The following is a 22,436-nucleotide window of genomic DNA, read 5'->3' on the forward strand; positions in this document are numbered from 1 at the left end:
GCTTATAAAGTACTTAACAGAAAAGGCGGACAACGACCAGAGGAACGATGTGGGTATTTGACTCTGATGAGCGTTAAGGAAATATGTGTTCAGAAATTGGACAATGCAGATACCGTAAGCGCGTTTTCGCGCTCGGGAAGTGAGGTCACATATCTTGTCACAGCTTTTCGGCCGACGAACCCGGCTATGGGGAAATAATAAGTTTTTTTCACGGGCACCATCGGTCTTGTGAACAACTTTCGCTTCTAAACTACGCAAAACGAAAGGATGATAACGACTAGAGGACCGATATGGGTATTGAACACTAATAAGTACTAACGAAATGTGCGTGCTGAAATTGGACAATGCAGATACCGTATTGACACAATTGAAGCGCAGTTTCGCGTTCGGGCAGTGAGACCAGATATCTTGTCAAAGATTTTCAGCCATCTAACCCGGCTATGGCGAATTGAATTAGTTTTTTCACGGGCACCATCGGTTTTGTGAACAACTTTCGCTTATAAACTACGCAAAAGGAAAGGATGATAACGACTTGAGGACCAATATTCTTATTGAACACAAATAAGTCGTAATGAAATGTGCGTGCAGAAATTGGACAATGCAGATATCGTATTGACACAATGGAAGCGCCGTTTCGCGCTCGGGCAGTGAGGCCAGATATCTTGTCAGAGCTTTTCGGTCGACTAACCCGGCTAAAGGGAACTGCATTAGTTTTTTTCACGGTCACCATCGGTCTTGTGAGCAACTTTCGCTTATAAACTACGCAAAAGGAAAGGATGATAGCCACTGGAGGACCGATATAGTTATGTGACTCTGATGAGTGGTAATGAAATTTGCTTGCAGAAATTGTACAATGCAGATGCCGTATTGACACAATGGAAGCGCAGTTTCGCGCTCGGGCAGTGAGGCTTGATTTCTTGTCATAGCTTTTCGGTCGGCTCAGCCGGCTATGAGGAAATGCATTTGTGTTTTTCATGGGGCACCATCGGTCTTGTCAAAAACGTTCGCTTATAAAGTTCACAACAGGAAAGGCAGATAACGACCAGAGGACCGAAATGGGTATTTGACTCTTATGAGTGGTATTGAAATGTGTGTTCAGAAATTGGACAATGCATATACCGTATTGACACAATGGAAGCGCGGTTTCGCGCTCGGGCAATGATTCCAGATATCTCGTGAGACCTTTTCGTCCGACAAACCCGGCTGTGGGGAAATTATTTAGTTTTTTTCACGGCACCATCGGCCTTGTCAAAAATTTTCGCTTATAAAATACACAACAGGAAAGACAGATAACGACCGGAGGACCGATATGGGTATTTGACTCTGATGAGTGGTAATGAAATTTGCGTGCAGAAATAGGACAATGCAGATGCCGTATTGACACAATGGAAGCGCAGTTTCCCGATCGGGCAGTGAGGCCAGATATCTTGTCAGAGCTTTTCGGTCGGCTCAGCCGGCAATGAGGAATTGCATTGGTGTTTTTCATGGGGCACGATCGGTCTTTTCAAAAACGTTCGCTTATAAAATACTTAACAGGAAAGGCGGATAACGACCAGAGGACCGATATGGGTATTTGACTGTGATGAGTGGTAAGGAAGTGTGTGTTCAGAAATTGGACAATGCAGATACCGTATTGACACAATGGAAGCGCGGTTTCGCCTTCGGGCAGTGCGGCCTGGTATCTTGTCAGAGCTTTTTGGTCGGCTCAGCCGTCTATGAGGAAATGCATTTGTTTTTTTCATGGGGCTCCATCGGTCTTGTCAAGAACTTTCGCTTATAAAGTACACAACAGGAAAGGCAGATAACGACCGGAGGACCGATATGGGTATTTGACTCTGATGACTGGTAATGAAATTTGCGTGCAGAAATAGGACAATGCAGATGCCATATTGACAAAATGCAAGCGCAGTTTTCCGTTCGGGCAGTGAGGCCAGATATCTTGTCAGAGCTTTTCGGTCGGCTCAGCCGGCTATGAGGAATTGCATTTGTGTTTTTCATTGGGCACCATCGGTCTTTTCGAAAACTTTCGCTTATAAAGTACTTAACAGGAAAGGCGGATAACGAGTAAAGGACCGATATGGGTATTTGACTGTGATGAGTGGTAAGGAAATGTGTGTTCAGAAATTTGACGATTCAGATACCGTATTGACACAATGGAAGCGCGGTTTCGCGTTCGGGCAGTGAGGCCAGATATCTTGTCAAAGCTTTTAAGCCATCTAACCCGGCTATGGGAAAATGAATTAGTTTTTTTCATGTTCACCATCGTTCTTGTGAACAACTTTCGCTTATAAACTACGCAATAGGAAAGGATGATAACGACTGGAGGACCGATATGGGTATTGGACACTAATGAGTCGCAATGAAATGTGCGTGCAGAAATTGGACAATGCAGATACCGTATTGCAACAATGGAAGCGCAGTTTCGCGCTCTGGCAGTAAGGCCTGATATCTTGTCAGAGCTTTTCGGTCGGCTCAGCCGGCTATAAGGAAATGTGTTTGTGCTTTTTATGGGGCACCATCGGTCTTGTCAAAAACTTCCGCTAATAAAGTACACAACAGGAAAAGCAGATAACGACCAGAGGACCGAAATGGGTATTTGACTCTAATGATTCGTAATGAAATGAGCGTTCAGAAATTGGACAATGCAGATGCCGTATTGACACAATGGAAGCGCTGTTTCGCGCTCGGGCAGTGAGGCTTGATTTCTTGTGATAGCTTTTCGGTCGGCTCAGCCGGCTATGAGGAAATACATTTGTGTTTTTCATGGGGCACCATCGGTCTTGTCAAAAACGTTCGCTTATAAAGTACACAACACGAAAGGCAGATAACGACCAGAGGACCGAAATGGGTATTTGACTCTTGTGAGTGGTATTGAAATGTGTGTTCAGAAATTGGACAATGCATATACCGTATTGACACAATGGAAGCGCGGTTTCGCGCTCGGGCAATGATTCCAAATATCTTGTCAGACCTTTTCGTCCGACTAAACCGGCTGTGGGGAAATTATTATTTTTTTTTTCACGGGCACCATCGGTCTTGTGAACAACTTTCGCTTATATACTACGCAAAAGGAAAGGATGATAACGACTGGAGGACCGATATGGGTATTGGACACTAATGAGTCGCAATGAAATGTGCGTGCAGAAACTGGACAATGCAGATACCGTATTGAAACAATGGAAGCGCGGTTTCGTGCTCGGGCAGACAGGCCAGATATCTTGTCAGAGCTTTTCGGTCGGCTCAGCTGGCTATGAGGAAATGCATTTGTATTTTTCATGGGGCACCATCGGTCTTGTCAAAAACTTTCGCTTATAAAGTACACAACAGGAAAGGCAGATAACGACCGGATGACCGATATGGGTATTTGACTCGGATGAGTGGTAATGAAACTTGCGTGCAGAAATTGGACAATGCAGATGCCGTATTGACACAACGGAAGCGCAGTTTCGCGCTCGGGCAGTGAGGCCAGATATCTTTTCAGAGCTTTTCGGTCGACTAACCCGGGTTAGGGGAACGGCATAATTTTTTTTCGCGGGCACCTTCGGTCTTGTGAGCAACTTTCGCTCATAAACTACGCAAAAGGAAAGGATGATAGCGACTGGAGGACCGATATGGGTATGTGACTCTGATGAGTGGTAATGAAATTTGCGTACAGAAATTGGACAATGCAGATACCGCATTGACACAATTGAATCCCAGTTTCGCACTCGGGCAGTGAGGCCAGATATCTTGTCAAAGCTTTTCAGCCAGCTAACCCGGCTATGGGAAAATGAATTAGTTTTTTCATGGGCACCATCGATCTTGTAAACAACTTTCGCTTACAAACTACGCAAAAGGAAAGGATGATAGCGACTTGAGGACCGAAATTTGTATTCGACTCTGATGAGTGGTAATGAAATTTGCGTGCACAAATTGGACAATGCAGATGCCGTATTGACACAATGGAAGCGCTGTTTCGCGCGCGCACAGTGAGGCTTGATTTCATGTGATAGCTTTTCGGTCGGCTCAGCCGGCTATGAGGAAATGCATTTGTGTTTTTCATGGGGCACCATCGGTCTTGTCAAAAACGTTCGCTTATAAAGTACACAACACGAAAGGCAGATAACGACCAGAGGACCGATATGGGTATTTGACTCTTGTGAGTGGTATTGAAATGTGTGTTCAGAAATTGGACAATGCATATACCGTATTGACACAATGGAAGCGCGGTTTCGCGCTCGGGCAATGATTCCAAATATCTTGTCAGACCTTTTCGTCTGACTAACCCAGCTGTGGGGAAATTATTTTTTTTTTCACGGGCACCATCGGTCTTGTGAACAACTTTCGCTTATAAACTACGCAAAAGGAAAGGATGATAACGACTGGAGGACCGATATGGGTATTTGACTCTGATTAGTGGTAATGAAATTTAGGTGCAGAAATTGGACACAACAGATGACGTATTGACACAATGGAAGCGCAGCTTCGCGTTCGGGCAGTGAGGCCAGATATCTTGTCAGAGCTTTTCAGTCGGCTCAGCCGTCTATGAGGAAATGCATTTGTTTTTTTCATGGGGCACCATCGGTCTTGTCAAAAACTTTCGCTTATAAAGTACACAACAGGGAAAGCAGATAACGACCGGAGGACCGATATGGGTATTTGACTCTGATGAGTGGTAATGAAATTTGCGTGCAGAAATAGGACAATGCAGATGCCGTATTGACACAATGGAAGCGCAGTTTCCCGTTCAGGCAGTGAGGCCAGATATCTTGTCAGAGCTTTTCGGTCGGCTCAGCCGGCTATGAGGAAATGCATTTGTGTTTTTCATGGGGCACCATCGGTCTTTTCGAAAACTTTCGCTTATAAAGTACTTAACAGGAAAGGCGGATAACGAGCAGAGGACCGATATGGGTATTTGACTCTGATGAGTGGTAAGGAAGTGTGTGTTCAGAAACTGGACAATGCAGATACCGTATTGAAACAATGGAAGAGAGGTTTCGTGCTCGGGCAGTGAGGCCAGATATCTTGTCAGGGCTTTTCGGCCGACTAACCCGGCTATAGGGAAATGAATAAGTTTTTTTTCATGGGCACCATCGCTCTTGTGAACAACTTTCGCTTAAAAACTACGCAAAAGGAGAGCATTATAACGACTGGCGGACCGATATGGGTATTGAACACAAAAGAGTCGTAATGAAATGTGCCTGCAGAAATTGGACAATGCAGATGCCGTATTGACACAATGGAAGCGCAGTTTCGCGCTCGGGCAGTGAGGCTTGATTTCTTGTCATAGTTTTTCGGCCTAATAACCCGGCTATGGGTAAATGAATTAGTTTTTTTCACGGGCACCATCGCTCTTGTGAACAACTTTCGCTTAAAAACTTCGCAAAAGGAAAGCATGATAACGGCTGGCGGACCGATATGGGTATTGAACACTAATAAGTCGTAATGAAATGTGCGTGCACAAATTGGACAATGCACAAATTGGACAAATTGGACAATGCATTGGCGCAATGGAAGCGCCGTTTCGCGCTCGGGCAGTGAGGCCAGATATCTTGTCAGAGCTTTTCGGTCGACTAACCCGGCTATGGGGAAATGCAGTAGATTTATTCTCAGGGTGCCATCGGTGTTGTCAAAAACTTTCGCTTATAAAGTACACAACAGGGAAAGCAGATAACGACCGGAGGACCGATATGGGTATTTGACTCTGATGAGTGGTAATGAAATCTGCGTGCAGAAATTGGACAATGCAGATGCCGTATTGACACAATGGAAGCGCAGTTTCCCTTTCGGGCAGTGAGGCCTGATATCTTGTCAGAGCTTTTCGGTCGGCTCAGCCGGCCATGAGGAAATGCATTTGTGTTTTTCATGGCGCACCAACGGTCTTTTCGAAAACTTTCGCTTATAAGGTACTTAACAGGAAAGGCGGATAATGACCATAGGACCGATATGGGTATTTGACTGTGATGAGTGGTAAGGAAGTGTGTGTTCAGAAATTGGACAATGCAGATACCGTATTGACACAATGGAAGCGCGGTTTCGCCTTCGGGCAGTGCGGCCTGGTATCTTGTCAGAGCTTTTTGGTCGGCTCAGCCGTCTATGAGGAAATGCATTTGTTTTTTTCATGGGGCTCCATCGGTCTTGTCAAGAACTTTCGCTTATAAAGTACACAACAGGAAAGGCAGATAACGACCGGAGGACCGATATGGGTATTTGACTCTGATGACTGGTAATGAAATTTGCGTGCAGAAATAGGACAATGCAGATGCCATATTGACAAAATGCAAGCGCAGTTTTCCGTTCGGGCAGTGAGGCCAGATATCTTGTCAGAGCTTTTCGGTAGGCTCAGCCGGCTAAGAGGAATTGCATTTGTGTTTTTCATTGGGCACCATCGGTCTTTTCGAAAACTTTCGCTTATAAAGTACTTAACAGGAAAGGTGGATAACGAGTAAAGGACCGATATGGGTATTTGACTGTGATGAGTGGTAAGGAAATGTGTGTTCAGAAATTTGACAATTCAGATACCGTATTGACACAATGGAAGCGCGGTTTCGCGTTCGGGCAGTGAGGCCAGATATCTTGTCAAAGCTTTTAAGCCATCTAACCCGGCTATGGGAAAATGAATTAGTTTTTTTCATGTTCACCATCGTTCTTGTGAACAACTTTCGCTTATAAACTACGCAATAGGAAAGGATGATAACGACTGGAGGACCGATATGGGTATTGGACACTAATGAGTCGCAATGAAATGTGCGTGCAGAAATTGGACAATGCAGATACCGTATTGCAACAATGGAAGCGCAGTTTCGCGCTCTGGCAGTAAGGCCTGATATCTTGTCAGAGCTTTTCGGTCGGCTCAGCCGGCTATAAGGAAATGTGTTTGTGCTTTTTATGGGGCACCATCGGTCTTGTCAAAAACTTCCGCTAATAAAGTACACAACAGGAAAAGCAGATAACGACCAGAGGACCGAAATGGGTATTTGACTCTAATGATTCGTAATGAAATGAGCGTTCAGAAATTGGACAATGCAGATGCCGTATTGACACAATGGAAGCGCTGTTTCGCGCTCGGGCAGTGAGGCTTGATTTCTTGTGATAGCTTTTCGGTCGGCTCAGCCGGCTATGAGGAAATACATTTGTGTTTTTCATGGGGCACCATCGGTCTTGTCAAAAACGTTCGCTTATAAAGTACACAACACGAAAGGCAGATAACGACCAGAGGACCGAAATGGGTATTTGACTCTTGTGAGTGGTATTGAAATGTGTGTTCAGAAATTGGACAATGCATATACCGTATTGACACAATGGAAGCGCGGTTTCGCGCTCGGGCAATGATTCCAAATATCTTGTCAGACCTTTTCGTCCGACTAAACCGGCTGTGGGGAAATTATTATTTTTTTTTTCACGGGCACCATCGGCCTTGTGAACAACTTTCGCTTATATACTACGCAAAAGGAAAGGATGATAACGACTGGAGGACCGATATGGGTATTGGACACTAATGAGTCGCAATGAAATGTGCGTGCAGAAACTGGACAATGCAGATACCGTATTGAAACAATGGAAGCGCGGTTTCGTGCTCGGGCAGACAGGCCAGATATCTTGTCAGAGCTTTTCGGTCGGCTCAGCTGGCTATGAGGAAATGCATTTGTGTTTTTCATGGGGCACCATCGGTCTTGTCAAAAACTTTCGCTTATAAAGTACACAACAGGAAAGGCAGATAACGACCGGATGACCGATATGGGTATTTGACTCGGATGAGTGGTAATGAAACTTGCGTGCAGAAATTGGACAATGCAGATGCCGTATTGACACAACGGAAGCGCAGTTTCGCGCTCGGGCAGTGAGGCCAGATATCTTTTCAGAGCTTTTCGGTCGACTAACCCGGGTTAGGGGAACGGCATAATTTTTTTTCGCGGGCACCTTCGGTCTTGTGAGCAACTTTCGCTCATAAACTACGCAAAAGGAAAGGATGATAGCGACTGGAGGACCGATATGGGTATGTGACTCTGATGAGTGGTAATGAAATTTGCGTACAGAAATTGGACAATGCAGATACCGCATTGACACAATTGAATCCCAGTTTCGCACTCGGGCAGTGAGGCCAGATATCTTGTCAAAGCTTTTCAGCCAGCTAACCAGGCTATGGGAAAATGAATTAGTTTTTTCATGGGCACCATCGATCTTGTGAACAACTTTCGCTTACTAACTACGCAAAAGGAAAGGATGATAGCGACTTGAGGACCGAAATGGGTATTCGACTCTGATGAGTGGTAATGAAATTTGCGTGCACAAATTGGACAATGCAGATGCCGTATTGACACAATGGAAGCGCTGTTTCGCGCTCGGGCAGTGAGGCTTGATTTCATGTGATAGCTTTTCGGTCGGCTCAGCCGGCTATGAGGAAATGCATTTGTGTTTTTCATGGGGCACCATCGGTCTTGTCAAAAACGTTCGCTTATAAAGTACACAACACGAAAGGCAGATAACGACCAGAGGACCGAAATGGGTATTTGACTCTTGTGAGTGGTATTGAAATGTGTGTTCAGAAATTGGACAATGCATATACCGTATTGACACAATGGAAGCGCGGTTTCGCGCTCGGGCAATGATTCCAAATATCTTGTCAGACCTTTTCGTCTGACTAACCCAGCTGTGGGGAAATTATTTTTTTTTTCACGGGCACCATCGGTCTTGTGAACAACTTTCGCTTATAAACTACGCAAAAGGAAAGGATGATAACGACTGGAGGACCGATATGGGTATTTGACTCTGATTAGTGGTAATGAAATTTAGGTGCAGAAATTGGACACAACAGATGACGTATTGACACAATGGAAGCGCAGCTTCGCGTTCGGGCAGTGAGGCCAGATATCTTGTCAGAGCTTTTCAGTCGGCTCAGCCGTCTATGAGGAAATACATTTGTTTTTTTCATGGGGCACCATCGGTCTTTTCGAAAACTTTCGCTTATAAAGTACTTAACAGGAAAGGCGGATAACGAGCAGAGGACCGATATGGGTATTTGACTCTGATGAGTGGTAAGGAAGTGTGTGTTCAGAAACTGGACAATGCAGATACCGTATTGAAACAATGGAAGCGCGGTTTCGTGCTCGGGCAGGGAGGCCTGATACCTTGTCAGAGCTTTTCGGTCGGCTCAGCTGGCTATGAGGAAATGCATTTGTGTTTTTCATGGGGCACCATCGGTCTTGTCAAAAACTTTCGCTTATAAAGTACACAACAGGAAAGGCAGATAACGACCGGATGACCGATATGGGTATTTGACTCGGATGAGTGGTAATGAAACTTGCGTGCAGAAATTGGACAATGCAGATGCCGTATTGACACAACGGAAGCGCAGTTTCGCGCTCGGGCAGTGAGGCCAGATATCTTGTCAGAGCTTTTCGGTCGACTAACCCGGCTTAGGGGAACGGCATAATTTTTTTTCACGGGCACCTTCGGTCTTGTGAGCAACTTTCGCTCATAAACTACGCAAAAGGAAAGGATGATAGCGACTGGAGGACCGATATGGGTATGTGACTCTGATGAGTGGTAATGAAATTTGCGTACAGAAATTGGACAATGCAGATACCGCATTGACACAATTGAATCCCAGTTTCGCACTCGGGCAGTGAGGCCAGATATCTTGTCAAAGCTTTTCAGCCAGCTAACCCGGCTATGGGAAAATGAATTAGTTTTTTCATGGGCACCATCGATCTTGTGAACAACTTTCGCTTACAAACTACGCAAAAGGAAAGGATGATAGCGACTTGAGGACCGAAATGGGTATTCGACTCTGATAAGTGGTAATGAAATTTGCGTGCACAAATTGGACAATGCAGATGCCGTATTGACACAATGGAAGCGCTGTTTCGCGCTCGCACAGTGAGGCTTGATTTCATGTGATAGCTTTTCGGTCGGCTCAGCCGGCTATGAGGAAATGCATTTGTGTTTTTCATGGGGCACCATCGGTCTTGTCAAAAACGTTCGCTTATAAAGTACACAACACGAAAGGCAGATAACGACCAGAGGACCGATATGGGTATTTGACTCTTGTGAGTGGTATTGAAATGTGTGTTCAGAAATTGGACAATGCATATACCGTATTGACACAATGGAAGCGCGGTTTCGCGCTCGGGCAATGATTCCAAATATCTTGTCAGACCTTTTCGTCTGACTAACCCAGCTGTGGGGAAATTATTTTTTTTTTTCACGGGCACCATCGGTCTTGTGAACAACTTTCGCTTATAAACTACGCAAAAGGAAAGGATGATAACGACTGGAGGACTGATATGGGTATTTGACTCTGATTAGTGGTAATGAAATTTAGGTGCAGAAATTGGACACAACAGATGACGTATTGACACAATGGAAGCGCAGCTTCGCGTTCGGGCAGTGAGGCCAGATATCTTGTCAGAGCTTTTCAGTCGGCTCAGCCGTCTATGAGGAAATGCATTTGTTTTTTTCATGGGGCACCATCGGTCTTGTCAAAAACTTTCGCTTATAAAGTACACAACAGGGAAAGAAGATAACGACCGGAGGACCGATATGGGTATTTGACTCTGATGAGTGGTAATGAAATTTGCGTGCAGAAATAGGACAATGCAGATGCCGTATTGACACAATGGAAGCGCAGTTTCCCGTTCAGGCAGTGAGGCCAGATATCTTGTCAGAGCTTTTCGGTCGGCTCAGCCGGCTATGAGGAAATGCATTTGTGTTTTTCATGGGGCACCATCGGTCTTTTCGAAAACTTTCGCTTATAAAGTACTTAACAGGAAAGGCGGATAACGAGCAGAGGACCGATATGGGTATTTGACTCTGATGAGTGGTAAGAAAGTGTGTGTTCAGAAACTGGACAATGCAGATACCGTATTGAAACAATGGAAGAGAGGTTTCGTGCTCGGGCAGTGAGGCCAGATATCTTGTCAGGGCTTTTCGGCCGACTAACCCGGCTATAGGGAAATGAATAAGTTTTTTTTCATGGGCACCATCGCTCTTGTGAACAACTTTCGCTTAAAAACTACGCAAAAGGAGAGCATTATAACGACTGGCGGACTGATATGGGTATTGAACACTAATACGTCGTAATGAAATGAGCGTGCACAAATTGGACAATGCAGATAGCCTATTGACACAATGAAAGCGCGGTTTCTCGCTCGGCCAGTGAGGCCAGATAATCTTGTCAGAGCTTTTCGGCCGACAAACCCAGCTATGGGGAAATGAATTAGTTTTTTTTCATGGACACCATTGGTCTTGTGAACAACTTTCGCTTATAAACTATGCAAAAGGAAAGGATGATAACGACTAGAGGACCGATATGTGTATTTGACTCTGGTGAGTAGTAATGAAATTTGCGTGCAGAAATTGGACACTGCAGATACGTATTGACACAATGGAAGCGCACTTTCGCGTTCAGGCAGTGAGACCAGATATCTTGTCAGAGCTTTTCGGCCGACTAACCCGGCTATGGGGAAATGCATTTGTGTTTTTCATGGGGTACCAACATTCTTGTCGAAAACTTTCGCTTACAAAGTACTTAACAGGAAAGGCGCCTAACGACCAGAGGACCGATATGGGTATTTGACGGTGATGAGTGTTAAGGAAATGCGTGTTCAGAAACTGGACAATGCAGATACCGTATTGACCCAATGGAAGCGAGGTTTCGCGCTCGGGCAGTGAGGCCAGATATCTTGTCAGAGCTTTTCGGCTGACTAACCCGGCTATGGGGAAATGAATTGGTTTTTTTCACAGGCACCATCGGTCTTGTGAACAACTTTCGCTTATAAACTATGCAAAAGGAAAGGATGATAACGAGTCTAGGACCGATATGGGTATTTGAATCTGATGAGTGGTAATAAAATTTGCGTGCAGAAATTGGACAATGCACATGGCGTATTGACACAATGGAAGCGCAGTTTCCCGCTCGGGCAGTGAGGCCAGATATCTTGTCAGAGCTTTTCGGCTGACTAACCCGGCTATGGGGACATGCATTCGTTTTTTTCACAGGGTGCCATCGGTCTTGTCAAAAACTTTCGCTTATAAACTACGCAACGAGAAAGGATGATAACGACTCTCGAACCGATGTAGGTATAGAACACACATAAGTCGTAATGAAATGTGCGTGCACAAATTGGACAATGCAGATGCCGTATTTTCACAATGGAAGCGCAGTTTCGCGTTCAGGCAGTGAGGCCAGATATCTTGTCAGAGCTTTTCGGCCGACTAACCCGGCTTTAGGGAAATGAATTGGTTTTTTTCACAGGCACCATTGGTCTTGTGAACACCTTTCGCTTATAAACTACGCAAAAGGAAAGGATGATAACGACTGGAAGACCGATATGGGTATTGAACACTAACAGGTCTAATGAAATGTGCGTGCAGAAATTGCACAATGCAGATGCCGTATTGACACAATGGAAGCGCAGTTTCGCGCTCGGGCAGTGAGTTCAGATATCTTGTCAGAGCTTTTCGGTAGACTAACCCGGCTATGGGGAAATGCAGTTGATTTTTTCACAGGGTGCCATCGGTCTTGTCAAAAACTTTTGCTTATAAAGTACACAACAGGAAAGGCGGATAACGACCAGAGGACCGATATGGGTATTTGACTCTGATGAGTGGTAATGAAATTTCCCTTCAGAAATTGGACAATGCAGATGCCGTATTGACACAATGGAAGCGCAGTTTCCCGTTCGAGCAGTGAGGCCAGATATCTTGTCAGAGCTTTTCGGTCGGCTCAGCCGGCTATGAGGAAATGCATTTGTGTTTTTCATGGGGCACCAATGGTCTTGTCGAAAACTTTCGCTTATAAAGTACTTAACAGGTAAGGTGGATCACGACCAGATGACCAATATGGTTATTGGACTCTGATGAGTGGTAATGAAATTTGCGTGCACAAATTGGACAATGCAGATACTGTATTGACAGAATGGAAGCGCAGTTTCGCGTTGAGGCAGTGAGGCCAGATATCTTGTCAGACCTTTTCGGCCGACTAACCCGGCTTTAGGGAAAATGAATTGGTTATTTTCACAGGCACCATTGGTCTTGTGAACAACTTTCGCTTATAAACTATGCAAAAGGAAAGGAGTATAACGAGTCTAGGACTGATATGGGTATTCAACACAAATAAGTCGTAATGAAATTTGCGTGCAGAAATTGGACAATGCAGATGCCGTATTGACACAATGGAAGCGCAGTTTCCCGTTGGAGCAGTGAGGCCAGATATCTTGTCAGAGCTTTTCGGTCGGCTCAGCCGGCTATGAGGAAATGCATTTGTGTTTTTCATGGGGCACCAACGGTCTTGTCGAAAACTTTCGCTTATAAAGTACTTAACAGGAAAGGTGGATCACGACCAGATGACCAATATGGTTATTTGACTCTGATGAGTGGTAATGAATTTTGCGTGCACAAATTGGACAATGCAGATACCGTATTGACAGAATGGAAGCGCAGTTTCGCGTTGAGGCAGTGAGGCCAGATATCTTGTCAGAGCTTTTCGGCCGACTAACCCGGCTTTAGGGAAATGAATTGGTTTTTTTCACAGGCACCATTGGTCTTGTGAACAACTTTCGCTTATAAACTCCGCAAAACGAAAGGATGATAACGACTGGAAGACCGATATGGGTATTGAACACTAACAGGTCTAATGAAATGTGCGTGCAGAAATTGCACAATGCAGATGCCGTATTGACACAATGGAAGCGCAGTTTCGCGCTCGGGCAGTGAGTTCAGATATCTTGTCAGAGCTTTTCGGTAGACTAACCCGGCTATGGGGAAATGGAGTTGATTTTTTCACAGGGTGCTATAGGTCTTGTCAAAAACTTTCGCCTATAAAGTACACAACAGGAAAGGCGGATAACGAGCAGAGGACCGATATGCGTATTTGACTCTGATGAGTGGTAAGGAAATGTGTGTTCAGAAACTGGACAATGCAGATACCGTATTGACACAATGGAAGCGAGGTTTCGCGCTCGGGCAGTGAGGCCAGATATCTTGTCAGAGCTTTTCGGCCGAATACCCCGGCTATGGGGAAATGAATAGGTTTTTTTCACGGGCACCATCGCTCTTGTGAACAACTTTCGCTTATAAACTACGCAAAAGGAAAGGATGATAACGACTGGAAGACCGATATGGGTATTGAACGCTTACAAGTCTAATGAAATGTGCGTGCAGAAATTGCACAATGCAGATGCCGTATTGACACAATGGAAGCGCAGTTTCGCGCTCGGGCAGTGAGTTCAGATATCTTGTCAGAGCTTTTCGATCGACTAACCCGGCTATGGGGAAATGCAGTAGATTTTTTCACAGGGTGCCATCGGTCTTGTGAAGAACTTTCGCCTATAAAGTACACAACAGCAAAGGCGGATAACGACCAGAGGACCGATATGGGTATTTGACTCTGGTGAGTGGGAAGAAAATGTGTGTTCAGAAATTGGACAATGCAGATACCGTATTAACACAAGGGAAGCGCGGTTTGGCGCTCAGGCAGTGAGGCCAGATATCTTGTCAGAGCTTTTCGGCCGACTAACCCGGCTATGGGTAAATGAATTATTTTTTTTCACGGGCACCATCGGTCTTGTGAACAACTTTCGCTTATAAACTACGCAAAAGGAAAGGATGATAACAACTCTGGGACCATATGGGTATTGAACAAAAATAAGTCGTAATGAAATGTGCGTGCAGAAATGGGACAATGCAGATGACGTATTGACTATATGGAAGAGCAGTTTCCCGCTCGGGCAGTGAGGAAAGATATCTTGTCAGAGCTTTTCGGTCGACTAACCCGGCTATGGGGACATGCATTCGTTTTTTTTCACAGGGTGCCATCGGTCTTGTCAAAAATTTTCGCTTATAAACTACGCAAAAGGAAAGGTTGATAACGACTCTAGGACCGATATGGGTATAGAACACACATAAGTCGTAATGAAATGTGCGTGCAGAAATTGGACAATGCAGATGCCGTATTGACAATATGGAAGCGCGGTTTCGCGCTCGGGCAGTGAGGCCAGATATCTTGTCAGAGCTTTTCGGCCTACTAACGCTGCTATGGGGAAAAGAATTAGTTTTTTCACAGGCACCATCGGTCGTGTGAACAACTTTCGCTTATAAACTACGCAAAAGGAAAGGATGATAACGACTGGAAGACCGATATGGGTATTGAACACTAATAAGTCGTAATGAAATGTGCGTGCAGAAATTGGACAATGCAGATGCCGTATTGCCACAATGGAAGTGCAGTTTCCCGCTCTACCAGTAAGGCCAGATATCTTGTCGGAGCTTTTCGATCGACTAACCCGGCTATGGCGAAAAGCATTAGCTTTTTTCACAGGGTGCCATCGGTCTTGTCAAAAACTTTCGCTTATAAAGTACACAACAGGAAAGGCGGATAACGACCATAGGACTGATATGGGTATTTGACTCTGATGAGTCGTAATGAAATTTGCGTGCAGAAATTGGACAATGCAGATACCATATTGACACAATGGAAGCGCAGTTTCGCGTTCAGGCAGTGAGGCCAGATATCTTGTCAGAGCTTTTCAGCCGACTAACCCGGCTATGGGGAAATCCATTTGTGTTTTTCATGGGGCACCAACGGTCTTGTCGAAAACTTTCGCTTATAAAGTACTTAACAGGAAAGGCGCATAACGACCAGAGGACCGATATGGGTATTTGACGGTGATGAGTGTTAAGGAAATGTGTGTTCAGAAACTGGACAATGCAGATACCGTATTGACACAATGGAAGCGCAGTTTCCCGCTCGGACAGTGAGACAAGATATCTTGTCAGAGCTTTTCGGTCAACTAACCCGGCTATGGGGACATGCATTAGTTTTTTTCACAGGGAGCCATCGGTCTTTTTAAAAACTTTCGCTTATAAACTACGCAAAAGGAAAGGTTGATAACGACTCTAGGACCGATATGGGTATAGAACACACATAAGTCGTAATGAAATGTGCGTGCAGAAATTGGACAATGCAGATGCCGTATTGACAATATGGAAGCGCGGTTTCGCGCTCGGGCAGTGAGGCCAGATATCTTGTCAGAGCTTTTCGGTCGGCTAACGCGGCTATGGGGAAATGCAGTAGATTTTTTCACAGGGTGCCATCGGTCTTGTCAAAAACTTTCGCTTATAAAGTACACAACAGGAAAGGCGGATAACGACTAGAGCACCGATATGGGTATTTGACTCTGATGGGTGGTAATGAAATCTGCGTGCAGAAATTGGACAATGCAGATGCAGTATTGACACAATGGAAGCGCAGTTTCCCGTTCGGGCAGTGAGGCCAGATATCTTGTCAGAGCTTTTCGGTCGGCTCAGCCGGCTATGAGGAAATGCATTTGTGTTTTTCATGGGGCACCAACGGTCTTGTCGAAAACTTTCGCTTATAAAGTACTTAACAGGAAAGGCGGATAACGACCATAGGACCGATATGGGTATTTGACTGTGATGAGTGGTAAGGAAATGTGTGTTCAGAAATTGGACAATGCCGATACCGTATTGGCACAATTCAAGCGAGGTTTTGCGCGCGGGCAGTGAGGCCAGATATCTTTTCAGAGCTTCTCGGCCGACTAACCCGGCTATGGGGAAATGAATTAGTTTTTTTCACAGGCACCATTGGTCTTGTGAACAACTTTCGCTTATAAACTACGCAAAAGGAAAGGATGATAACGACTGGAAGACCGATATGGGTATTGAACACTAACAGGTCTAATGAAATGTGCGTGCAGAAATTGCACAATGCAGATGCCGTATTGACACAATGGAAGCGCAGTTTCGCGCTCGGGCAGTGAGTTCAGATATCTTGTCAGAGCTTTTCGGTAGACTAACCCGGCTATGGGGAAATGCAGTTGATTTTTTCACAGGGTGCCATCGGTCTTGTCAAAAACTTTTGCTTATAAAGTACACAACAGGAAAGGCGGATAACGACCAGAGGACCGAAATGGGTATTTGACTCTGATGAGTGGTAATGAAATTTCCGTGCAGAAATTGGACAATGCAGATGCCGTATTGACACAATGGAAGCGCAGTTTCCCGTTCGAGCAGTTAGGCCAGATATCTTGTCAGAGCTTTTCGGTCGGCTCAGCCGGCTATGAGGAAATGCATTTGTGTTTTTCATGGGGCACCAACGGTCTTGTCGAAAACTTTCGCTTATAAAGTACTTAACAGGTAAGGTGGATCACGACCAGATGACCAATATGGTTATTGGACTCTGATGAGTGGTAATGAAATTTGCGTGCACAAATTGGACAATGCAGATACTGTATTGACAGAATGGAAGCGCAGTTTCGCGTTGAGGCAGTGAGGCCAGATATCTTGTCAGACCTTTTCGGCCGACTAACCCGGCTTTAGGGAAATGAATTGGTTTTTTTCACAGGCACCATTGGTCTTGTGAACAACTTTCGCTTATAAACTATGCAAAAGGAAAGGAGTATAACGAGTCTAGGACTGATATGGGTATTCAACACAAAAAAGTCGTAATGAAATTTGCGTGCAGAAATTGGACAATGCAGATGCCGTATTGACACAATGGAAGCGCAGTTTCCCGTTGGAGCAGTGAGGCCAGATATCTTGTCAGAGCTTTTCGGTCGGCTCAGCCGGCTATGAGGAAATGCATTTGTGTTTTTCATGGGGCACCAACGGTCTTGTCGAAAACTTTCGCTTATAAAGTACTTAACAGGAAAGGTGGATCACGACCAGATGACCAATATGGTTATTTGACTCTGATGAGTGGTAATGAATTTTGCGTGCACAAATTGGACAATGCAGATACCGTATTGACAGAATGGAAGCGCAGTTTCGCGTTGAGGCAGTGAGGCGAGATATCTTGTCAGAGCTTTTCGGCCGACTAACCCGGCTTTAGGGAAATGAATTGGTTTTTTTCACAGGCACCATTGGTCTTGTGAACAACTTTCGCTTATAAACTCCGCAAAAGGAAAGGATGATAACGACTGGAAGACCGATATGGGTATTGAACACTAACAGGTCTAATGAAATGTGCGCGCAGAAATTGCACAATGCAGATGCCGTATTGACACAATGGAAGCGCAGTTTCGCGCTCGGGCAGTGAGTTCAGATATCTTGTCAGAGCTTTTCGGTAGACTAACCCGGCTATGGGGAAAAGGAGTTGATTTTTTCACAGGGTGCTATAGGTCTTGTCAAAAACTTTCGCCTATAAAGTACACAACAGGAAAGGTGGATAACGACCAGAGGACCGATATGCGTATTTGACTCTGATGAGTGGTAAGGAAATGTGTGTTCAGAAACTGGACAACGCAGATACCGTATTGACACAATGGAAGCGAGGTTTCGCGCTCGGGCAGTGAGGCCAGATATCTTGTCAGAGCTTTTCGGCCGAATACCCCGGCTATGGGGAAATGAATAGGTTTTTTTCACGGGCACCATCGCTCTTGTGAACAACTTTCGCTTATAAACTACGCAAAAGGAAAGGATGATAACGACTGGAAGACCGATATGGGTATTGAACACTTACAAGTCTAATGAAATGTGCGTGCAGAAATTGCACAATGCAGATGCCGTATTGACACAATGGAAGCGCAGTTTCGCGCTCGGGCAGTGAGTTCAGATATCTTGTCAGAGCTTTTCGATCGACTAACCCGGCTATGGGGAAATGCAGTAGATTTTTTCACAGGGTGCCATCGGTCTTGTGAAGAACTTTCGCCTATAAAGTACACAACAGCAAAGGCGGATAACGACCAGAGGACCGATATGGGTATTTGACTCTGGTGAGTGGGAAGAAAATGTGTGTTCAGAAATTGGACAATGCAGATACCGTATTAACACAAGGGAAGCGCGGTTTGGCGCTCAGGCAGTGAGGCCAGATATCTTGTCAGAGCTTTTCGGCCGGCTAACCCGGCTATGGGTAAATGAATTATTTTTTTTCACGGGCACCATCGGTCTTGTGAACAACTTTCGCTTATAAACTACGCAAAAGGAAAGGATGATAACAACTCTGGGACCATATGGGTATTGAACAAAAATAAGTCGTAATGAAATGTGCGTGCAGAAATGGGACAATGCAGATGACGTATTGACTATATGGAAGAGCAGTTTCCCGCTCGGGCAGTGAGGAAAGATATCTTGTCAGAGCTTTTCGGTCGACTAACCCGGCTATGGGGACATGCATTCGTTTTTTTTCACAGGGTGCCATCGGTCTTGTCAAAAATTTTCGCTTATAAACTACGCAAAAGGAAAGGTTGATAACGACTCTAGGACCGATATGGGTATAGAACACACATAAGTCGTAATGAAATGTGCGTGCAGAAATTGGACAATGCAGATGCCGTATTGACAATATGGAAGCGCGGTTTCGCGCTCGGGCAGTGAGGCCAGATATCTTGTCAGAGCTTTTCGGCCTACTAACGCTGCTATGGGGAAAAGAATTAGTTTTTTCACAGGCACCATCGGTCGTGTGAACAACTTTCGCTTATAAAGTACACAACAGGAAAGGCGGATAACGACCATAGGACTGATATGGGTATTTGACTCTGATGAGTCGTAATGAAATTTGCGTGCAGAAATTGGACAATGCAGATACCATATTGACACAATGGAAGCGCAGTTTCGCGTTCAGGCAGTGAGGCCAGATATCTTGTCAGAGCTTTTCAGCCGACTAACCCGGCTATGGGGAAATCCATTTGTGTTTTTCATGGGGCACCAACGGTCTTGCCGAAAACTTTCGCTTATAAAGTACTTAACAGGAAAGGCGCATAACGACCAGAGGACCGATATGGGTATTTGACGGTGATGAGTGTTAAGGAAATGTGTGTTCAGAAACTGGACAATGCAGATACCGTATTGACACAATAGAAGCGCTGTTTCCCGCTCGGACAGTGAGACAAGATATCTTGTCAGAGCTTTTCGGTCAACTAACCCGGCTATGGGGACATGCATTAGTTTTTTTCACAGGGAGCCATCGGTCTTTTTAAAAACTTTCGCTTATAAACTACGCAAAAGGAAAGGTTGATAACGACTCTAGGACCGATATGGGTATAGAACACACATAAGTCGTAATGAAATGTGCGTGCAGAAATTGGACAATGCAGATGCCGTATTGACAATATGGAAGCGCGGTTTCGCGCTCGGGCAGTGAGGCCAGATATCTTGTCAGAGCTTTTCGGTCGGCTAACGCGGCTATGGGGAAATGCATTTGTGTTTTTCATGGGGCGCCATCCCTCTTGTCAACAACTTTCGCTTAAAAACTACGCACAAGGAAAGCATGATAACGACTGGAGGGCCGATATGGGTATTGAACACTAATAAGTCGTAATGAAATGTGCGTGCACAAATTGGACAATGCAGATGCCGTATTGGCACAATGGAAGCGCAGTTTCGCGCTGGGAAGTGAGGCCAGATATCTTGTCAGAGCTTTTCGGTCGACTAACCAGGGTATGGGGAAATGCAGTAGATTTTTTCACAGGGTGCCATCGGTCTTGTCAAAAACTTTTGCTTATAAAGTACACAACAGGAAAGGCGGATAACGACCAGAGGACCGATATGGGTATTTGACTCTGATGAGTGGTAATGAAATTTGCGTGCAGAAATTGGACAATGCAGATGCCGTATAGACACAATGGAAGCGCAGTTTCCCGTTCGGGCAGTGAGGCCAGATATCTTGTCAGAGCTTTTCGGTCGGCTCAGCCGGCTATGAGGAAATGCATTTGTGTTTTTCATGGGGCACCAACGGTCTTGTCGAAAACTTTCGCTTATAAAGTACTTAACAGGAAAGGTGGATCACGACCAGATGACCAATATGGTTATTTGACTCTGATGAGTGGTAATGAAATTTCCGTGCACAAATTGGACAATGCAGATACCGTATTGACACAATGGAAGCGCAGTTTCGCGTTGAGGCAGTGAGGCCAGATATCTTGTCAGAGCTTTTCGGCAGACTAACCCGGCTTTAGGGAAATGAATTGGTTTTTTTTTACAGGCACCATCGGTCTTGTGAACAACTTTCGCTTATAAACTATGCAAAAGGAAAGGATGATAACGAGTCTAGGACCGATATGGGTATTGAACACAAATAAGTCGTAATGAAATGTGCGTGCAGAAATTGGACAATGCAGATGCCGTATTGACAATATGGAAGCGCGGTTTCGCGCTCGGGCAGTGAGGCCAGATATCTTGTCAGAGCTTTTCGGCCTACTACCCGGCTATGGGGAAATGAATTAGTTTTTTTCACAGGCACCATTGGTCTTGTGAACAACTTTCACTGATAAACTACGGAAAAAGAAAGGATGATAACGACCGGAGGACCGATACAGATATTGGACACAAATTAATACTAAGGAAATGTGCGTTCAGAAATTGGACAATGCAGATGCCGTATTGACACAATGGAAGCGCAGTTTCGCGCTCGGGCAGTGAGTTCAGATATCTTGTCAGAGCTTTTCGGTCGACTAACCCGGCTATGGGGAAATGCAGTAGATTTTTTCACAGGGTGCCATCGGTCTTGTCAAAAACTTTCGCCTATAAAGTACACAACAGGAAAGGGGGATAACGACAAGAGGACCGATATGGATATTTGACTCTGATGAGTGGTAAGGAATTGTTTGTTCAGAAATTGGACAATGCAGATACCGTATTGACACAATGGAAGCGCGGTTTCGCGCTCAGGCAGTGTGGCCAGATATCTTGTCAGAGCTTTTCGGCCGACTAACCCGGCTATGGGGAAATGAATTAGTTTTTTTCACGGGCACCATCGGTCTTGTGAACAACTTTCGCTTATAAACTACGCAAAAGGAAAGGATGATAACGACTCTGGGACCATATGGGTATTGAACACAAATAAGTCGTAATGAAATGTGCGTGCAGAAATGGGACAATGCAGATGCCGTATTGACTATATGGAAGAGCAGTTTCCCGCTCGGGCAGTGAGGAAAGATATCTTGTCAGAGCTTTTCGGTCGACTAACCCGGCTATGGGGACATGCATTCGTTTTTTTTTCACAGGGTGCCATCGGTCTTGTCAAAAATTTTCGCTTATAAACTACGCAAAAGGAAAGGATGATAACGACTCTAGGACTGATATGGGTATAGAACACACATAAGTCGTAATTAAATGTGCGTGCAGATATTGGACAATTCAGATGCCGTATTGACAATATGGAAGCGCGGTTTCGCGCTCGGGCAGTGAGGCCAGATATCTTGTCAGAGGTTTTCGGCCTACTAACCCGGCTATGGAGAAATGAATTAGTTTTTTTCACGGGCACCATCGCTCTTGTGAACTACTTTCCCTTAAAAACTTCGCAAAAGGAAAACATGATAACGACTGGCGGACCGATATGGGTATTGAACACTAATAAGTCGTAATGAAATGTGCGTGCGCAATTTGGACAATGCAGATGCCGTATTGGCGCAATGGAAGCGCAGTTTCGCGCTCGGGCAGTGAGTTCAGATATCTTGTCAGAGCTTTTCGGTCGACTAACCCGGCTATGGGGAAATGCA

The sequence above is a fragment of the Haemaphysalis longicornis genome, unplaced genomic scaffold, assembly GCF_048455015.1.
Source record: "Haemaphysalis longicornis isolate Haplotype H1 unplaced genomic scaffold, Haemaphysalis longicornis Haplotype H1 scaffold_13, whole genome shotgun sequence".
In the NCBI taxonomy this organism is placed as follows: domain Eukaryota; kingdom Metazoa; phylum Arthropoda; class Arachnida; order Ixodida; family Ixodidae; genus Haemaphysalis; species Haemaphysalis longicornis.